General features: G+C 41.2%; 2 long non-coding RNA genes across 4 annotated transcripts; both read left to right on the top strand.

The window, feature by feature from the left end:
• The first annotated feature begins 2239 nt into the window (after nt 1-2239).
• LOC135434737 (uncharacterized) lies at nt 2240-2895 on the top strand. Its single transcript, XR_010437279.1, has 3 exons — nt 2240-2354; nt 2407-2516; nt 2581-2895. It is a non-coding gene; the product is annotated as an uncharacterized LOC135434737 (long non-coding RNA).
• Nucleotides 2896-13393: 10498 nt separating this feature from the next.
• LOC135434714 (uncharacterized) lies at nt 13394-18339 on the top strand. 3 transcript variants are annotated; one of them, XR_010437274.1, is made up of 4 exons: nt 13394-13537; nt 16686-16875; nt 16931-17884; nt 17978-18337. It is a non-coding gene; the product is annotated as an uncharacterized LOC135434714 (long non-coding RNA). The 3 variants fall into 3 exon arrangements; XR_010437276.1 differs by having other exon boundaries at nt 14868-16875; nt 16931-18339; XR_010437273.1 differs by having other exon boundaries at nt 16931-18337.
• Nucleotides 18340-18658: the final 319 nt, after the last annotated feature.

Genomic DNA, 18658 nt, shown 5'->3' with positions numbered 1-18658 from the left:
ACCGGGGTGTCGGCGATTGAGCACTTTATGAGTGATGTCCTATGTGATTAGAGTTTGGTTTCATAACTGGATCAACTGGTTAGCGGTTGCACTTATTTATATTGCCTGCAAGCCCTATGCAAATCGTTTTGCTACCCAGCTGATGCTAGCCATGGATCGTACTTGTCATCAGCTCACCGAAGGTTAGGCATATATAAATCCCCATTTGGTCATACACTAGCTATAGAGTGGGAACAGTTTTAATACTCTCACTCTCTCACTCACTCTCTCACTCGCTAAATAGTTACTCTTAGACTCTTAGCTCTTAAACTACGAAAGTTGCATAAGCGCTCCGAAGACAGAAACAAGTTTAGATTTTAGCAGTTAGTTAGCGGTTCTACGTAACTCTATTTTCATAAAATCCTATGTATATCTTTTTGCTACCCAGCTGAAGCTAGCCATGGATCGTACTTCTTATCAACTCGCCCTGGTAAATATACCATATGTATATATAAATCTCTCTTGAGTCGCAAAGTAGCTATAGAGTAAAGGACACTTTCTTTAGTCTTTCTTGCTTTGAGCTGGGGATGTCTACGAAACTTGTATGTGAGATCTTGATAGACCAATAGACAGGAACGAGTTTAGATTTTAGCATATCAATCTAAAAAATTTAATTTTGTTAAACTTGTTACCATTTTCAGATGTCAGTTTCGGGCATAAATATGATCTGCGTGGAGTTGCCAATTTAGTTCAGTGTCAGATACAGAAGCCAGAAATTCGGCGAGAATATGTCTGCAAAATTGTTTATCTTAGTAAGTTCAGGATTTTCACAGTTTTAATATTTACTTAAAATCAATTTTTTGCATATAGCTTCTGCTTGTTCTTCTTGGCCAATCGGCACGTTTGTCAAATGGCAAACGTCGAGCATTACCAAAAACATTTTAAGCTGGAATTAGCTTATGATGCAAGTCGCAAGGTCTATACAGTGAAGAAAATTTGTGAAAAATATATAGAGCAAGATGTCTATAGTGATAGTGGTGGTCTTAGCGGACAATGTTTGAAAGCTTGTGGGCGTTAAAACAATGTACTAGCTTGAAAGCATTTAAAAAATTGTGCTTAATAATAGAAATGTAAATGCAGATGATTTTTATGTATTGTTGTTGACTTTATTTTAACTTGATCCATGCAAATTATTAGCATGGTGACTAGATTGGGCAGATCTCACTCAGTTCTAGTCGACTTTTGAATACAAACTTAAATGTGTAAGCTTGTTGAAGTCGGACGAGTGACAGACTTGCTAATGACAAAGATCTATAGAAATAACAAATATTTGCCGCGCATATATTCGATCATCATTAATGAAATGCACGACCGTTGTGACTGAACCCATTGAAAATGGGTAAAAAGGGTTTAATGGACTAGTTTAACTGACTCCATAAGGTACATATATTCTTGGTCAACATCAATAGCCGAGTCAATCTAGAGTAAACTCTTGCTATGGCTGTGGAGTATGAGGCTGTGGCAAGTAGTTTGAGTAGATCGAGTTGCATTCGATGTCTATAGAAGATTCAGAGTATCGCTTAGTCGGGCACACCCGACTAGAGTAATTTTACTTTTATATTTAACTTTTTTTTGGAGAATGAGTGAGTGGCAGAAAGTGAGAATGAATCCGTTCTTGACAAACTGACACCTCAAATAAACATGTTTGAAATTTTGTTAATTTAATTTTCTTAATTAGTTAATTGCATCGATCGCTAGTATTTTATATTTCATATCATTTGTCTAGCACAAAAACAATTTTTACTTATGATGCAGCTCGTCAGGAATATATAGCGAAGAAATATTGTGAAATTATTAATGTTTTCCAACCTGTTTTGCCAGCTGTTGCTGAGTTTGTTTGAATATGCCATATAAATAGTTAATAGTAAACATTAAAAATAAGTTATTTATTGGTTTCAATTAGATTCTTTGAAACAAATAGTCTTGATTTTTTCCTTAACGTAAACAGAATGAAGCTAGAATAATTGTAAAGGCAGCTCTGGCTAGATTTAAGGTATCTGCTAGTCGGGCACGCCCGACCAGAACGCTATTACCAAATAATTATTATGTTTACGAAGCGAGATTCATGCTTTACCTCTCGAACTCTCATTTTATCGACGATTTAAAATCCGGAAACAATGTTTATTTTTTATAACTGGTCACAAGCTCAATGCATATGTAATATTCATTGATTTAATTTACCTTGTTTATGCATATTAAAACCGAGTGGAGATTTGCGCTTAAATACGAGCTGCTTGCAGTTGCAAACTTAGTGCAGGGCCAGATGCAGACGCTGCAAGATCGGCGACAATATGTTAGCAAATCTGTTTGGCTTGGTAAGTTAACGATTTTCTAAACTATAAATTTCTAAACTCTATTTTCATATAGCTGCTGCTTGTTGTTATTGCCCACGCGGCTCCGTCGGGGGAGATAAGAGGTAGAATAGAAGGAGGTACCTTTAGTCTGACGCCTCTTGATGGCGACAAATACTTACTAAAGTAAAGTGAACTACTATGATTTATTTATATTTTGCGCAAAACTAATTAACTGATTGGCATATAGAACTACCCGGGATGGAACTGTGAAAGAAGAGATCGTGACGCAGACCAATCCTGAAGTATTTCGAGTGAGGTGCTACACCGTCGAGTCAATTCCGTACGGAAGTTTTATTATTACCTATGATCAATCTATCAAGGTCTATAATGCGAGATTTTATTGTGAAAAGACATCGTTTCCATCTGGGGCAGGTGGTGGTACTCTAAGCGGAGGTTGTTTAAAATGTACTACAGGTTAAAATAATGAACTAGTTTGAAAGCATTACAAAAATTGTGCTCAGTTTATTTATGTTAATAAAATATGCCCCTTTGTTCATGAAAATTTCTGCAAAAATTGTACAATTTAAATACGTATCAAACAGTTTTATTTATACCCTCAAATATCCTATATAGACATAGGTCGAAATTTCCCACCCCCATAACTTGGTCAAATCTCGTCAGATTTTCACGAAGTTTGGCTCTTTATTCATTGTTTGGCCTCTAGATCAATTTGGCATCTAAATCTGGCAGCATTATTCTTGGTCGAAATTCATGTAAGAATAGTACCGTCAAATATCCCACCCCCATAACTCTGTCAAACACGATTTGTTTTATTAGTTTGTGTAAAACATATTTTTTGTCTTAAATGGTAATCAATGTATTCTCGAGAAAATCGTTTTGCTAATATTGCATTCCACTGTGCGACTTGGGCCTGGGCCAGTTCTCGACAGGGACAATCTCTTTGGCCAGGCGGCATCACGCTGCGTTCAATTAAAACGCATTTAAGCGAGAATATGGACGGCTGGGCGGTTGGCGGCTGCGAGAGGCTCAATCCCAAAACTTTGAGCGTCCTTTTAATTTAAAGGTATTTAAGGCGATCCATCATATCGTATCAGTGGGCCAGAGACAAGAGCGAGTGCCGAGCCGTAGCTCTGGTCGTGGTCGTAGTCGTGGCCGAGACGCACGGTTGCAACTTGATATGAGCGCAGCAATCTGTTATGCAATCGCCCAAAACGAACGCCCGCCCGCCCGTCCGTCCGTCTGTCCGTCGCCCCGTGGCGCATTATATTGGCCTGTCACAAGGGAGCAATTCGATGTCTCTGGTGCTGCCGCTGCATCTCGCCGAGACGCGACTCAGGCGGACGCATTAGTGGCGGGTCGGCGGCTGACAGCACTTGCGTTTGACTTCCAACACTTTGGGCAATTGTTTAGCCCCGAGTGCAGGAACAGAAGGCGGAACAAACGCCGGAACATAAAAATGCCAAAAAGGAAACAGAGCAACAACCAAAAAAAAAAAACAAAAAGGGATGTTCAAAGCAGGAGCAGGAACAGGGGCGGGCGCAGGGTACACACTGCTGAGCCGCTGAGCCGTTGAGCGTTGACAAAAGGCCTTGCCGTTTCATTTAGCAGCCATGCAGCTAACCAACCCCCACCCCTCCAGCACCCACACCCACCCAGCGAGCATTGCACCCCTCTGCTATAGAGTCTCTCTCTCTCTCTCGCTGTCTCCCTCTGTCGCGCTGTGCCTCGCTGTTTCCCTGGTTGTCGCCTTTCTCGCGGTCTTAAAACGATGATTAGGTTGTTATTTTAATTTGCCCATTGATATATCCTCGTCGTTGTTGTTCTGGCCTGACTTTGCCTTTGTCACAGGGTGGCTGGTGGCAGTTCAGATTGTTTGTCGCTGTTGTTGCTGTTGTTGCTGCGCTTTGTCTTTCCAAGCGGGGTAGCATTGTCAGCGTATTTAGCAGTCACGCCGTAACCAGAAACGACGAGACGCACAGCTCAACTCGTCTTGGACTCAACTACGCGTAACGTGTCCGCAATTTGTCATCGATTTTGTATTGCAGCTTTTTAGGCGTAACGAGGGGTTGAACTGGGTCTGGCTCGGAGTTTGGGTCTGGGTTTGGGTTTTGTGCTGCTCTGCAATGATGCGCAAATGTTTAAATTATACTAATTAATAAATTGACTTCTAATGCAAACATTACGCGCAAATGTCGAAATAATTTCGATCGACTTGGTTTGAACGGGCGACCTTGAGGCCTACTCATGCCAGCAGCTACTCAAGAAGCAAAACTTTGGCAGTTTATGTTATTTTCATCACAAAAACAACAGCAACAAGCTGCGTAGTTTATTTAAATTTATTTTAATGAAGCTACAAGAAATGTGGCGACTCTTGAATGGCGGGAAGGGGGGCGGGGGGCTCGTTGGGGGGGTTGGAGGCCACGCACGCGGAAATTTCATGCCCGAACGAATTAAGCTCAGAAAGGCACGAAAGGGTTGCGAGGACACGTGAAAAGGATTGTCTGCCTGCCTGGGCGAAACGACAGGCAGGACGACGGTGTTAATGCGTTCGCAGACAAGTGCTGCCTCGAGCTTCCTTCGTATTTTATGCCGTGAAAGGAGTAAATTAAATGATTAATACGCTTCGACTGTTGCCGCGTTGTGCGGCTCACGTTTAATTATCCATTTCTGGCCGAGCCGTGTCCTGGTTGGGCATTGGCATTCGTTACGGTTTTACGCTTATCAACCAACTGTCAACGCTCCGCACTTGGCTCATTAGGCGCACAAACGAGGGGTAGGGGGCGGGGGTCTGGCTGAGGCATCAGCGAATAGTGGGCAATAAGAAAAGCATGCTCTATCCCTATACATGTCCCTCTGTGTCTCTCTCTCCCTCCTCTCTCTCTCTCTCTCTCTTCCCCAGAGTCTCTCTTCTTCGCAAAACAAACAGCAACATTTTTTGCTTGTCAAACTGTGCATATCAAGAGCCGTACTGTGCGCAGGATAACAGCAGTGTGTGTGTATGTGTGTGTGTGTGTTTGTGCGGTCAGGAAGTGACCATGGACATGACCATCGAGTTGGGTGTGTGTGTGTGTGTGAGTGTGTGTGACCAATGTAAACTCCATGGTTAAATACACACACACAATACAAATAGAAAGCTGGAACTAAATATGTTCATCGAATGGATTCAGTGTGTATTATATGAATAAGAAGAAGTTATTTTCATTGGACACGGATAAGATAAATCAAACATAGAAATCTCTGAATTTGTTCTTTAATCAGAAGTCAAAGGAAACTATAAAAAATTCAATTATTAACCAAAATCAAAAATTAGTAAATAATAATAAATAAAATAAGGGGAAAAGCTGTCAACTAAATAAACGTAAATGTATTAAGCTTCTGCTAAAAAAACAATTTATTTAATTTGAATATTAAATATTAGAAATATAAAAAATAAAGACTGCTTATTGTTCTATATATTGGTAATAAAAAAATAAATAAATAAATAAAATCAAATAATTGCTTTGATTGGAACTTTAAGAAATATTTTAAACAGGACATTTAAAATGTTTCTATATACTAACTAAAAGCCTAGTTTATGAGTTTTCAATAACTTTTAAATTATATTAAGGAGCGAACTGAAGCAAAGAACTAGTTCCAAGCGAGCGCACTGCTGCACGGGCCGGACAACGCCGGGCAGTTAAAAAACACACAGATTCCACAGAAAACACAACAAACTAAATGACGAGAAAAAAAGCTGAAAACTCGAGCGAAACCAAGCAAAACAAATACACAAAATATAAGCGAGCAGTGTGCGTGTGTGTGTGTGTGTGTGTGTGTGTGGGTGGGTGGGGAAGGGGGGTGGCGAGCGGGGCTGTCAATGCCGGATGCTGCCAGTGCCCTTGCCACAATGACAACAACAACAACAACAACAAGGACAACGCCAACGAAAGCGATCCTCATTTGTATTCCAGACGCGCGCTGCGATGTGAGCGCCGCTCCGAATGCTAACAAGAATCCTCGGCACAGGCTCAGCCAGCGAGCTGATGATGAAAGTGGGTGTTGTGCGTGTCTGTTTGTGTGTGTGGGTGTGTGTGTGGGTGTGGGTGTGTGGCTGCATATTTGTGTGGGTCGATATAGAGGAAGCGCCAAATATTAAAGAGCCACGACTTAAAGCGGAACCTAAACCGAAAAAAGGAAGTCAACAGCAGCGAACAACTTTCAAGCTAATTGAAAATAGGTAGAAGCAGAGCCATTTTATTAAGGACTCGCCGCATTTCTGTTTTTGGCAGCTTGACTAACGGCCATTTTGTGCTGTGCAAAGGTATTCACGGCGTCTGCGCAGAAAATTTTAGAAGAGATGTCCAAAAGCGTTAAGATCTTAAGTGGCCCAAATTGTTAACCGGGCCAAACAACAATAATCAGCTGATTCTCACACAAACAGCACTAATACTCACTCACTTACACACACACAGACACACAGACAGACACACACGCACACGGCCAGGACCTTCGTCTAGCGGAACTCGTTGCTCGTAATTCAAATGCAAAACTCGTGCGAAATTTTGTTGCCTTGTTGTCCTTGCTGCATCCTTTCGATGACGTCATCGCAGACAGAGCAGAGCACAGCAGTCGCCAACTTTTGTTGTCGATTTGTAATTCAAAATTTGTTTTCGAATACATTTTCCACTTCGACATTCACACGAGCGCGTTTCCAGAATGTCAAATTTGTTTCTTTTTAGCCCGCAACAACCACGCTCTCTCTCTCTCTCTCTCTTTCTTTCGCTCCCACTCTCTCTCTCTCTCTCTTTTTCTCTTTGGCCGTCCGTGTTGCTGTCTTTGTCACGCTGCTTTGCTTTCACGCTGACTTTTCATTTTTGTGCATGTAGCAGCCGTTAAAATTCAACAGTTTGCAAAAATAAAAATTCGCAAAAAACATATAAAAACATCTCGATACACAGACAAATATATATGTATATATGTATATACATATGGGAGGCTGCATCTGTGTGTCCAAATGTGTGTGTGTGTGCGTGGAAGGGCAAGGTTACGCGCACGCGACTCATAAACTAATTTATGATTATTACACGAGAGCTGATTTTTTATGCCCTCAGCGTATCGTACAGTACACACACACACACACTCACACTCACACCCACGCATGTATATAGAGCAAGTGTCATCCCGTTGCGCTCCACTTTCCATTTCACTCGCAGACACATCACATCTCTTCCAGACATCGCCTGCCGCCTCCTTCGTTGAGGTAGATCACGAAAAAGTTTTTATTACAGAAATTTTACTTTTCTTTCCTCTTTTTTTTTTTTGACTCATTTGTTACTTTTTTCTTTGCTCACACACACACACACAGGCGCACAGCATTTGTGCTTTTGTTTATTGTGCGATTTTATGAGCCGGCCATAATTTGTTGTTAATATCGGAAGAGTAAGACGCAGTCTGGCTGCTGCCTGCTGGCACCGCATTCGAAGGAGGCTCGTCTCTGGCTCATCAGTGATGCAGACGAGCATGTGACCCACTGATATTGAAAGTTTTTATGCACTTGGCGCACACACACACTCACAAACACACACACTTGGCGCCGAGGAGCACAGCAAATGCAAGAGCTTTTGCTCTTGACCTTAGGCAATTTGCATGTAATGCTCATAGCACAGAAAGAGAGAGAGTGTGAGAGAGGGATAAAGAGAGAGAGAGAGAGGGGTGTATGGGAGGGAGACTCGCATCCTATTGGCATAATGATGAGCTGGCCAGAGGGAATTGAATGGTTATATTACAATACAGGGTCAATAGGTCCTACAAAGCGAAGAGAAAACAGAAAGAGCTAAAACAAAAGCTGAGATTGGTCTTGAGCTGAATAAACAAATACAACTAACTAACTTTTTAGGGTATGGGTATTTGTTTAAATAAATATAAACAAATAAAAACATAAATCTAAATTTAGCTGCCTCGAGGTCCAGCTAAACGAAGATTTACAATATGTAAAGGTCGCAAAAGCCAGCATTTAATAGATGTAAATAAATATAAATTTGTTTGTCCTTTATACCATAGTTGCCTTATGTGATGCAAGTGGAAAATTCCAGCAGCTTCTGCCGGATTCCGGACAAATTATATAAAATATATAGGAAAAACAAAGAAGAGAATTTCCTGCCCAATTTCAACTGAAGCTTTGCAGCCTGAGTAGTTAAAGCTCGGTATCTTTCATGCAAATGTATCTTTCATGCGACTCTGCTGATAGTCTGCGATAGTCCTAAGCCTGCTAGAAATTTTCATGGTACTTATCGAGCGCTGGAAAATCAACGCGTCGCAATCGGAAAACTTAACAAATTTCCTGACAAACCGTCGCATAAGTTTGCCGCGACTAACGGCTGCTGCCACATCGATCATAATTTTCAACTGGCTGTGATTTGTACAAAGTCCTTGAACAATGTTCCCGAGAGAGAAAGAGCGAGAGAGAGAGAGAGAGACACTTGGCAGCGCAGCAGCAAAGCGGAAAATGTTAAAATAACGCGCTAACTTGGTTACCAAGTTTGCGCATTTTTCACTCGACTCGCTGCCAGCTTCCCAGTTGTTGGCCTGGCCTGGCTCTGGCCTGGCTCTGGCCTGGTCTCTGCCGACAGTTTTTCTTTGCCGCCTTCTTTTGTGCAATGTGGGCAAAAGTTTGGCGATGCCGCTGCCAGAGCGTTTATGCAAATGAGGTGCAAACGCATGCACACAGAAACAGCAACAGAGCCAGAACCAGGGGCAAGGGATTTGTGGGGGCAACAGACAGAGCGTCAGGCAGACAAACATGGCGGGAGACGCCCTCGGGCAGGGACAGTTAGACAAACAGGCAGACATTATCCTGTGTCGCTGCTCTGCATAACTTTCACTGACGTAGACGGAAACGGAGCCCGAGTTGGCGAAGCAGACGGGGACGGCGACGGGAACGGAGTCGGATTCAGAGACGGAGCGATGCAGACTGTAACTGTTTCGATGACGACAATGTGTGATTTGTGCGCCATTTTGAAGAGCTGCAACCAGAAAGAAGCAACAGCAGCAGCAAGAAACGTAGATAAAGAAGTCAAAACAATCATTCAAGCGAGATGAATACGTTAAGAACTGGGCTAGAAAAGCCGCTTGAAAGCGGAAATAGAGGTTTTTCTGTGATAATAATTTATATGGAAATTAATAAAAGTAGGTTGGAATTAAAGTCTTTAAATTTATATAACGAAATAAAATGATTAAAGTATCAATGCATTAATTAAACTTTTTTTGCTGCGCTCTTTTGTTTTAATATTCATAGGCCTTTAAAACCAATATGATTCTCCTTTAAATTATTATTATTATCATATAATAACTATAATATTGAATCAATAACAAATGGAAATAAAAATATTTGAATCTTTTCTCCATATATTTATTATTAATTATTAATTAAGTTTTCTTGTCTAAGTGACATTTATTCAACTGAAAAAGAATTCTTCGGAGTTTAATCCTTCAGAAAAGGGCATACAAAACAACGTTAGGTTAATAAAAATAATAATAACAATTACAATAATAATAAAAATGATAATAATAATAATAATAATAATAATAATAATAATAATAACAATAATAATAACAATAATAATAATAATAATAATAATAATAATAATAATAATAATAATAATAATAATAATAATAATAATAATAATAGTAATAATAATAGTAATAATAATAATTATAATAAAAACGATAATAATAATAATGATAGTAATAATAATAGTAATAATAATAAGAATAATAATAACAATAATAATGATAAAAATAAAAAATAATAATAATAACAATAATGATATTAATAATAATAAATAAATAAAACGTGGATGAATTCTTTAACTTTTATAACAAAAGATTGTTACCCAAAATATCAAATAATCATTAAATATTCCTTGAATTTCTTTATCGATTTTTTACTGTTAGAATGTGCCCAAATTTCGCACAGTTTTACCCAAGCCAGTTTTATCACTCATACTTTTATTTCCCCTCTCTCTCTTACTCTTTCTCCATCTCGCTCTCTCTTTCTGCTTTCTTTTACTCGCTTTGTCTTCTCATAAAATCTAGGTAGCTATGTAATTTTATGGCAACATTTCAATCTGCAGCTACTCAAACATCAGCCAATCGTGCCCCTTAGCTACTTTACCGCACCCCTCGCCTCCTAGACAACTGGCTCCTAGAGCTGTGTGTATCCAATTTATGTCTGGCTGCATTCTGTCTCTCTTCCTTTATCTCTCTCTCTCGCTCTTACTCTCTCTCATATCAATTCATCATAAAATGAGATTTATGACAAAAACAAAGGCCTTATCGCAGACAGTATTTATGTAGACAGGTTGCAACTAGCACCGAACTCTTCCACCCCCTCCCCATCGCCCTGTCGCCTACCAACGCCAGAAAGACAGACACGCCATTTCAAATGACAACACACATACACACACACACACACACACACACACACGAGCCGATTGGGTGTTGAGTAAAGACTTTAAAGCGACCACAAATCGATAAGCTACAAATCTGAATTTGCAATTTAAAGTAAGTCGGGCGGGCATTTTGGGCAATATCAAGTATACGCCGTGTGTGTCGCTTGTTTTTCAATCAATGCCGCAGATTCCCGCACATTTGCCAAATAAGCTTTAATTAAGAAAATTGCAAAAGGAGCAACAAAAAAAATAAATATAATATAATGCTGAGCTGTTCAGGCTGAGCCTAGGGTGTGTGGGAGGGGTGAAATGTTTTAAGGGCACATGGGGTAACGTATTTTGTTGTTGCTACACCTCAATGCCAACTAGCAATTATTTATTATTTGGCGTTGCTTTGTTTCGCAGGCCAAACGTGCACAGCTCCCCAATGGGCAGCCCACTCACTCACAAACACACATACTCGCACACACAGGGACACACACACACACACACCGGAAGCAAAAAAACGGCAACGCGAGCAATACGCATGCGTCTATTTCCTGTTGCTGTGGCAACCCCCACACAGACACGCACACACACACACACACACACACACACACACTAACACACGCGCGCAGCATTTGAATATTCACGCATACAATAAACTCAAATACTATAAAAGAAGGTGGACGGTTTGGGACACCTTGCCATGCAAATAAGCGACATTCCCCCGATGGGAGCTGGCCCCCCGCACTGCTTTCAGCTTGTGTGTTGTTTGTTATTTGTCGCTCCCAACGTGCGTTGGTATGCGTGCGTGTGCGTCTGTGTGTTGTGTGCGTCCTTTCAACCCCCAGCAAATGCCGCACGTTCGTCTGCCTGTCTTGTACTCAACACCCCCAAGCCGCCCCCTGTAGGTATTTCCAGTTGGGCAAGGAAAATTGGGAGCAAACTTCTGCGGCAGTCCATGTTGCCATTTTGAGTGTGTGTGTGTGTGTGTGCGTGTTTGTTGTGGACACTGTCGCCAAATAGAAAAACCCTGTGCGTATGCGTATGTGCACACATACACACACGCATATATCCGTGTATATATGTGCACATAACTATGTAAAATCTTGTAGATGGCAATCATTTTAGCAGCCAGGCATTTATTTATATTCGTTTAATCATCGTTTAGATTGAGAGCTTCTTTTCATTAATGTGACAACAACGTTTGACAGGGTTGCCAAATCAACGCACTTTATCGATTTGCCTAAAAAAAGTGCACAGCGCATTGAAATGGCACAACATGCAAATCAGTTCTGAGCGGTGAGCGGGGGCAGAACTCAGCACGCACGACTGCAGAAGGGTTAAGATTGACGGCATTGTACGAGCACACACACACACGCACACTTACACAGACAGTTGTGTGCAGATTTGTATCTGCGTGAGTGTATGTGTTTTCATAAGCGGGCTACGTCACATACATGTGCACACAAATGTGAGTATTTGCAAAGCACATAGGCGTAGCTAAAGCGCCCAAAAGGAGAGAAAGGGGAGACAGACAATATTGAAAGTATGACATGTTAAATTTACGAAATATAATAATTGAACCGTTGCTATATTTATAAAGATAGCAAAAATTGTTCGATATAAATTACTTCCCATGGATATTTAATGTCAATATACTTTCGTTATCTTTAAAAATATACGAAAAGTTTATATATAAATTGAAAACTTTCCACTTAAACCAGACTAAGCTATTTTGAAGACATGGGAGCTCGGTAATAAGTTATTTTTTTTTACTAAACATCTATTGACATTCAAACAAAACTTATGGTTGAGCGTGGAACGGGAGAGCTTTTCAAAAAGAGAAATAATCTGCATCTGGATACTATAGGAGAGTCTAAGAAGCGATTATGGTATCTCTAGCTTCTATAACCGTAATATGCATACAAACAGGATTTCGGCATCGATATTAATCGATTTCATGGTGTTGTCGTTAATAAAACTTGATCTATACGAATAATAGGAAAAGCTAATCTCAAAATTGCAAGCTCTAGCTCTTACAGTCGCTGATATCGATGCGTTTATACTTATGGATGTTCGGACGGACAAACAGTCATGGCTAGATCTAGATATATATTATTATAGATATATAGTTAGATATATTATTATGGAGCTATATAGTTAGACACTCCGACACCCACTCAGCATCATATATATTAATAAAAATATATATATCTATATATCTAAATTAAAATATTTATATCTTAATTATATCAACTAAAAGATAAGATTTCAAATGCTAAATAATAAATACGTTTGTCTATCTTAGGCCTATTATCTAACACAACGATAACCTCTTATCGTTAATGCTAAAATCATCGCAACCTTTTACATTCCTTAGAAGGCTCCAACCTCGTCCCCTCTCCCCAACATACACACGCCTCTGCTATATTCACACACACACTTTCACACAATATCATCAAACATTCACATATTTCAAGTGCTGTGTGATGGAAGGAGGAGAGTGAGGGGTGTGGGGAGGGCTCCACAAGTCGCAGCAGTAGTGGAATTCACATAACCACATCGACCGACAACTCATGCCCCTCAGTCCTGCAATCAGTCAGCCCCCCTCCCCCCTCCTGTCTTGTGTTTCGTTATCAATAAAGTGAAATTTAGTTTTGATTTCGTGTTTGTTGTTGTTATTGAAATTCATTGAACCAATTTTAATATTTTATTTGCTGCAGCACGCACGGAAAACGGGACACGGGACAACAGGAGAGACAACTAACGGTACGTGAAACCCTTTCATATACATTAAATATATATATATAAATATATATGTGTGTGAGTTGCGTGCGCTGTCTGTGTGTGTGTGTGTGTGACTATTTCCTGTGGCCGCCATTGTCGTTGTTGTTGTCATAATAGCGCGCCTCTGTTTCAGTTGTTTCTTTTAGGCTTTGTTTTTTTGTCCATTGTTGTTGCTGTTGTTGTTGTACTTGTTGTTGTTGTTGTGTTTGTTTTTGCGCATCGTAACAAAATTTGAATATTTTTTTTTCGTCGCCGCCCTGCAAATGGATTTTTTTCACAGATTTTCGTTGCCTTTTTTGTTGTTCTTGTTGTTGTTATTTTTCGCTTTGTGTGTGCGTGTGTGTGTGTGTGTGTGTATCGCCTTTCGCTTTGTTCGCTCGCTTATGATACCGTTATGATGTATTTTATTGCCACAACAAAACCAAAGCAACGCAACGCAACGCAACGGCACGCCCCCAAGCTGCCTCATAGAGTGGCGCTCATCCAGTGCCCAAACCACCCACCCAGCCAGTGTTCCCCGCCCCCCCCCCCTCGCTGTTCCTTGCTCCCTGCCGCTCCCGCTGAAACGGAAACCGACGACATTGTAAATTTTGTGCTGCCTCGTTTTTTGCTGCTCGCATTTTTGGCTGTTGGTGCGCGCCATTATAGATATGTTTTCCGATTCATTCAGTTCTTTTTTTTTTCTTTTTTCTTTTTTTTTATTGTTATGCACAAGCTAAAGCCTTTTGTAATTGTTGTTGTCTTTGTGCTTTGATTTAATGTTGATAACAATAACAAGACTCAACTACAAAAAATATAACCCAAAACTTTGACAGAACGTTGGGTAAAAGTAGGCAAAATAAATAAAAAAAAAAGATTGAGAAAAAATGAACAAACGAAACGAACTTTGACGGTTCGTTTGAAGGGTTCGACTTTTATAGTTTGTCCCGGATTCATTTTAATAGCTCCAATAAGCATGTCTAATGAACAACATAAGTAGGTTGCCACAACTAAGAAGCAGGGCAACATGACAAAAAACATAGTAATAATAAAAATAAATAATTAACTAAATATTATAAAATTTTATAAATATATCAAATGAGATAATTGGCTGCTTAATATAAACATTATATAAAATTGTGCTTCATACTACTTTAAGCATATTTCATTTTTCATAATTTTGGTAAACCTCTTTTTTTTGCAGTGTACTTTGAGCGAATGTCATGCGTGTTTTTCCATTAGGTCTCATTAATTTAGTTTGTAGCTATAATAATTCTCATTTATTCTTACTTGGGATTAGCTAGTGTTTATGTCTTTGTTTTTATTCCCTCAGCACGCAAATTTTAGTGCCCGCCAGCCCCTCACCCTCGCCCCCTTCGCAGCCCCTGTAGCTGCTTCAAAATTGAGTTAAAGCTGTGGGCAGCGATTGCTGCAGTTTTGTTTTGCCCCGTCGCGAGACTCATTTGTTTTTGTGTGTGCAGCAATCGGTAGACAATGCGTAAGGATATGCCAGCAAGGATATGCGAGACAGTCGAGACACACGCACACACACACGCACATTTAAAATTATGCAAATTTTATTGCGCAAACTGCTGCGTGGCGTCGTCGCCGGCAGAGGAAGCATGTTTTACAAAGTCTCGGACACAAAAAGGACCTTACACGGGCGTCGGCGTGCAGTGCAGTGCGCATTGTGCAGGACGTGGCTGCCTTTAAATGAAGAGCAAAGCTTTCATTATGGCAACAATGTTCAAATTATTGAGCAGACGACCCTCGACCCCGCCAAGAAGAAGCAAAAGAAGAAGAAAAAATGGCACCAGCAGCAACAGCAGTTGAACAAGAAGAAGAACATCCTGATATCCCCACGCAGTGCACCAAGACTAACTAAAAATGCACTTTAGTCCCTGCACCCGGAATATTGTGCCACAGTTGGTGGCAGCCAGCGTAGCGTGTAAAATCGGCAAGGCGGCATTTTGTGCTCGAGTGAAAAATTGCTCAACTGTCGGTGGCCGGCACGGAAATGCGCGCCTACAAGGCCGGGGGCAGCAAGCCGAGAAGTTCCGTAGCAGCAGCAATGGCCGTACGTAGTCCAAGCCGACGACACTCCTAACCCAAATCGCTTAGCGAGCGCGCCAAACAGTTTACAGTTGGCGAATGGGCCAAAACATCAGAAGCAGCAGCAGCAGCTGCAGCAGAAACAGCAGCAATAGCAGCTGGGCTCCAAATACCGGCACTGGCGCCATCTATCGGCAGTTGGCGAATGATAGCAGCCATTTTGTTTATGCTCGTCTCGCTCGCAGGCATGCGGCGCACATAACGCCATCTCGCTCCTTCCAGTCACCTGCTCAATGCGACTGCGTCGCTCTGGCAACGCCCACTCTCAGAGCGCAGCGTCTGCGCATTTGCTATACGCCGACGCTGAGCACAGAGCCACGCCCACCAAACAGCCAGACAGAGACACAAGCACACACACACAGCGAGCACACATACACACAGCGGCTGCTTCCAGTGCGAGAAGAGCGTACGCCAGCTGGCTCGCTCTTTAAGATGATTTTCAACTCTGTTCAAAGCTTTTTTCAGCACGCGTAAATTTTCAAATTTGAATTTGTGCGCCACAGGAAAGCAAAAAAAAAACCAAAGTGTAAAACATGTTTTAGACAACAAATTTGAATTGTATTGCATGCTAAACAAGCATCGCCTAATTACATAAACAAACAGCGAGCCTGAGCTCGGCGCGGTTCATTACAGCAATAATTATCGGCATAAAAAGTGGAACGATAAAGTTAATTGGGAATCGGTTTGATTAGCATGTGACGTAGCTGCCATGTTTAATAAACACTTTGCATGCTTATTAAAACTTAACTGTGAGCATAACTTGTGAGCTGATCAGCTGTTATTGGCGCGCTCTCTCGCAAGCACGCTCTCTCACTTGCACACACACAACCAGACGCTGCTGTCGATCGGACGTCTATGTGTGTGTGTGTGTGCATGCAAATTGTTGGCGCTCTCTGGCGGCGCATTCTCTTAGCTTATTATTCATTTATTTGTTTGTTTTAATTTAATGCTTTTTTGCGCGCAAGGCAGTTTTTGCTCGTGTTTTTTACTCGCTTGGCGATTAACATAAAAATGCATTGAGGTGACTTTTACTTTCAAGGTGATCGAGAACAACAGCAACAACAACAACAACAACAAGAAGAACGAGAACAACAACAAAGTGCCAGTCATGGGAGCTGCCTTTTAATTATGCTTAAGCCAAAGAGGGCGCTGCTGTCTGCCGCCGCAGGCAGGTGCTCGGCCAAAGTCCTGCGAGTCCTTCTTAGTGGCATATCAATAAACTATTTAGGGTAAGTTTTTCTAGATCGCTTATCACGAGCTGACGGCAACCGACTTTATGAGCAGCTCCCAACGGCTCTCGGCGATCCGTTACATTTTCAATTTGGTCGCGTTACATGCTAATGACACGCTGTCGGCGTCGCGGTCGCCGTCGCCGTTGACGTCGTGAACTTGACCGTGGCTATCAGCGTTAAGAGATCTCTCTCAGCTTTTGCACTGGCCACGCAGACGGGCAATTTTCGGAGCGATCTAAGCGTGGACCCGTCCATTAATAATGCTGCCCCGTCGCGTCGGGGTTCGCGTTGCGCTCCAGTGAACTCCAGTTCCAGCGAGGAGCTAGCTGGCAAAGTCTCCCGCCCGCTGCACTGCATTTTGGGTTTTAGTTCACGCTCCGATCCGGTTATGATACGCTCGATGTATCTCTGGTCGCTGCTCAGCGCAGCGTGCCGTGCATTCCATTGCAATGGCCAGCTAATGGATAGAGCTGTTTCTGTGGCACCGGACTGGGAATGCTATGATAAGCCAAGTTGTTCAATTAGAAATGCGATTTGTGCTAATCCCAAGACATGCGAACAGCTGGCGAAAGTCACCCAGATAAACCGACGAGCAGCACCTGTGCTAATCAGTACGCCCCAAGGCAAAACTCTAACGAATTCTAGTCAGCCGAGTAGCTGGCCCGCTTCTTGGAATAAATGACTGGGATCATCAACAACACTCACAACACCCAAACGTGACTCCCAACGCCGACTGCCAAAAATGCTGCAAACGCACCCACAGCTGAGACGGATACGGCGACGAAGGCGGAGACCCAACCGAAACCCACAGAGTTCCATAAAAATTATACCAGTTCGCAGCATAATCTGGCAGACATGTGTGAATTTGCGGCATTATCTGCTAGCCAAGATCTGTTTCAGTTCAACAACAAAAGCAACAACAACAAACTTTGTTCGGATCGCGCTCGCTCGCCAGTTTTTCCCACAGTCGATCAACATAAAATGAGATATGAAGAGATATTTGACAGTTACGTGATTTCTTTCTCGGTTCACCTTTGCGTTTTACTTCATGTTTATAATTTTTATTTTTATTTGTATTTTTTTATTGTGCAAATTGCAGCAGCAGCAGCAACAACAACAACAAAAGCATAGACAAATCCAGGGCAGTTCACGCCGCCAGATGGCGCTGCCTTAGTGAAGCCACAAACCCAACGAGCCCCCCCAAAAATATTATTCAATGCCTTGTTTAAGGACATGCGTGCTGGCACCAGCCCGCCTCAAAGGAGCCCACGAACACCCTGATGGAGTTCGTCCGGAGTTTCTGTGGATTTAGTCGCTATCGGCAACGATTCGGGGGCGGACGTTGTCGGTCTTTGATGCGTACAGCAAGTGCTGCTATATCATATTTATCACGATTATTACAGATATTTTATTTTCAAGACAGGAAAATTTTAATATATTAATATGTTATTTTTTATGAATTTTAGAATTTAAAATTTTTTTTGACTTGTTAAATATATTTATATTAACTACATTATTATAGATCTTATATTTCCACGAGAGAAAAAGCTAAATATATTTTTAGAGATTTCGAATTGTAACTATATTATTAAAGATATTTTTTGTCGAGAAAGGAAAAAATCGAAAATGGTATATCATTTTTTATAGATATTAAACTATCTAGATATTAATATTTTAAATAAATACACCTCGATACATTCCCTCGCACCTCTATATTCATTTATATATACCATTTGCTTTTCAATATTCTTTTTCTAACTACGACAACGCTGAGTAATTG

This window comes from Drosophila montana, unplaced genomic scaffold, assembly GCF_035044405.1.
Source record: "Drosophila montana isolate Dmon_TW-CO22-7 unplaced genomic scaffold, ASM3504440v1 contig_3438_1, whole genome shotgun sequence".
NCBI classification, from domain to species: domain Eukaryota; kingdom Metazoa; phylum Arthropoda; class Insecta; order Diptera; family Drosophilidae; genus Drosophila; species Drosophila montana.
This window is presented reverse-complemented; position numbering and strand designations above follow the sequence as displayed.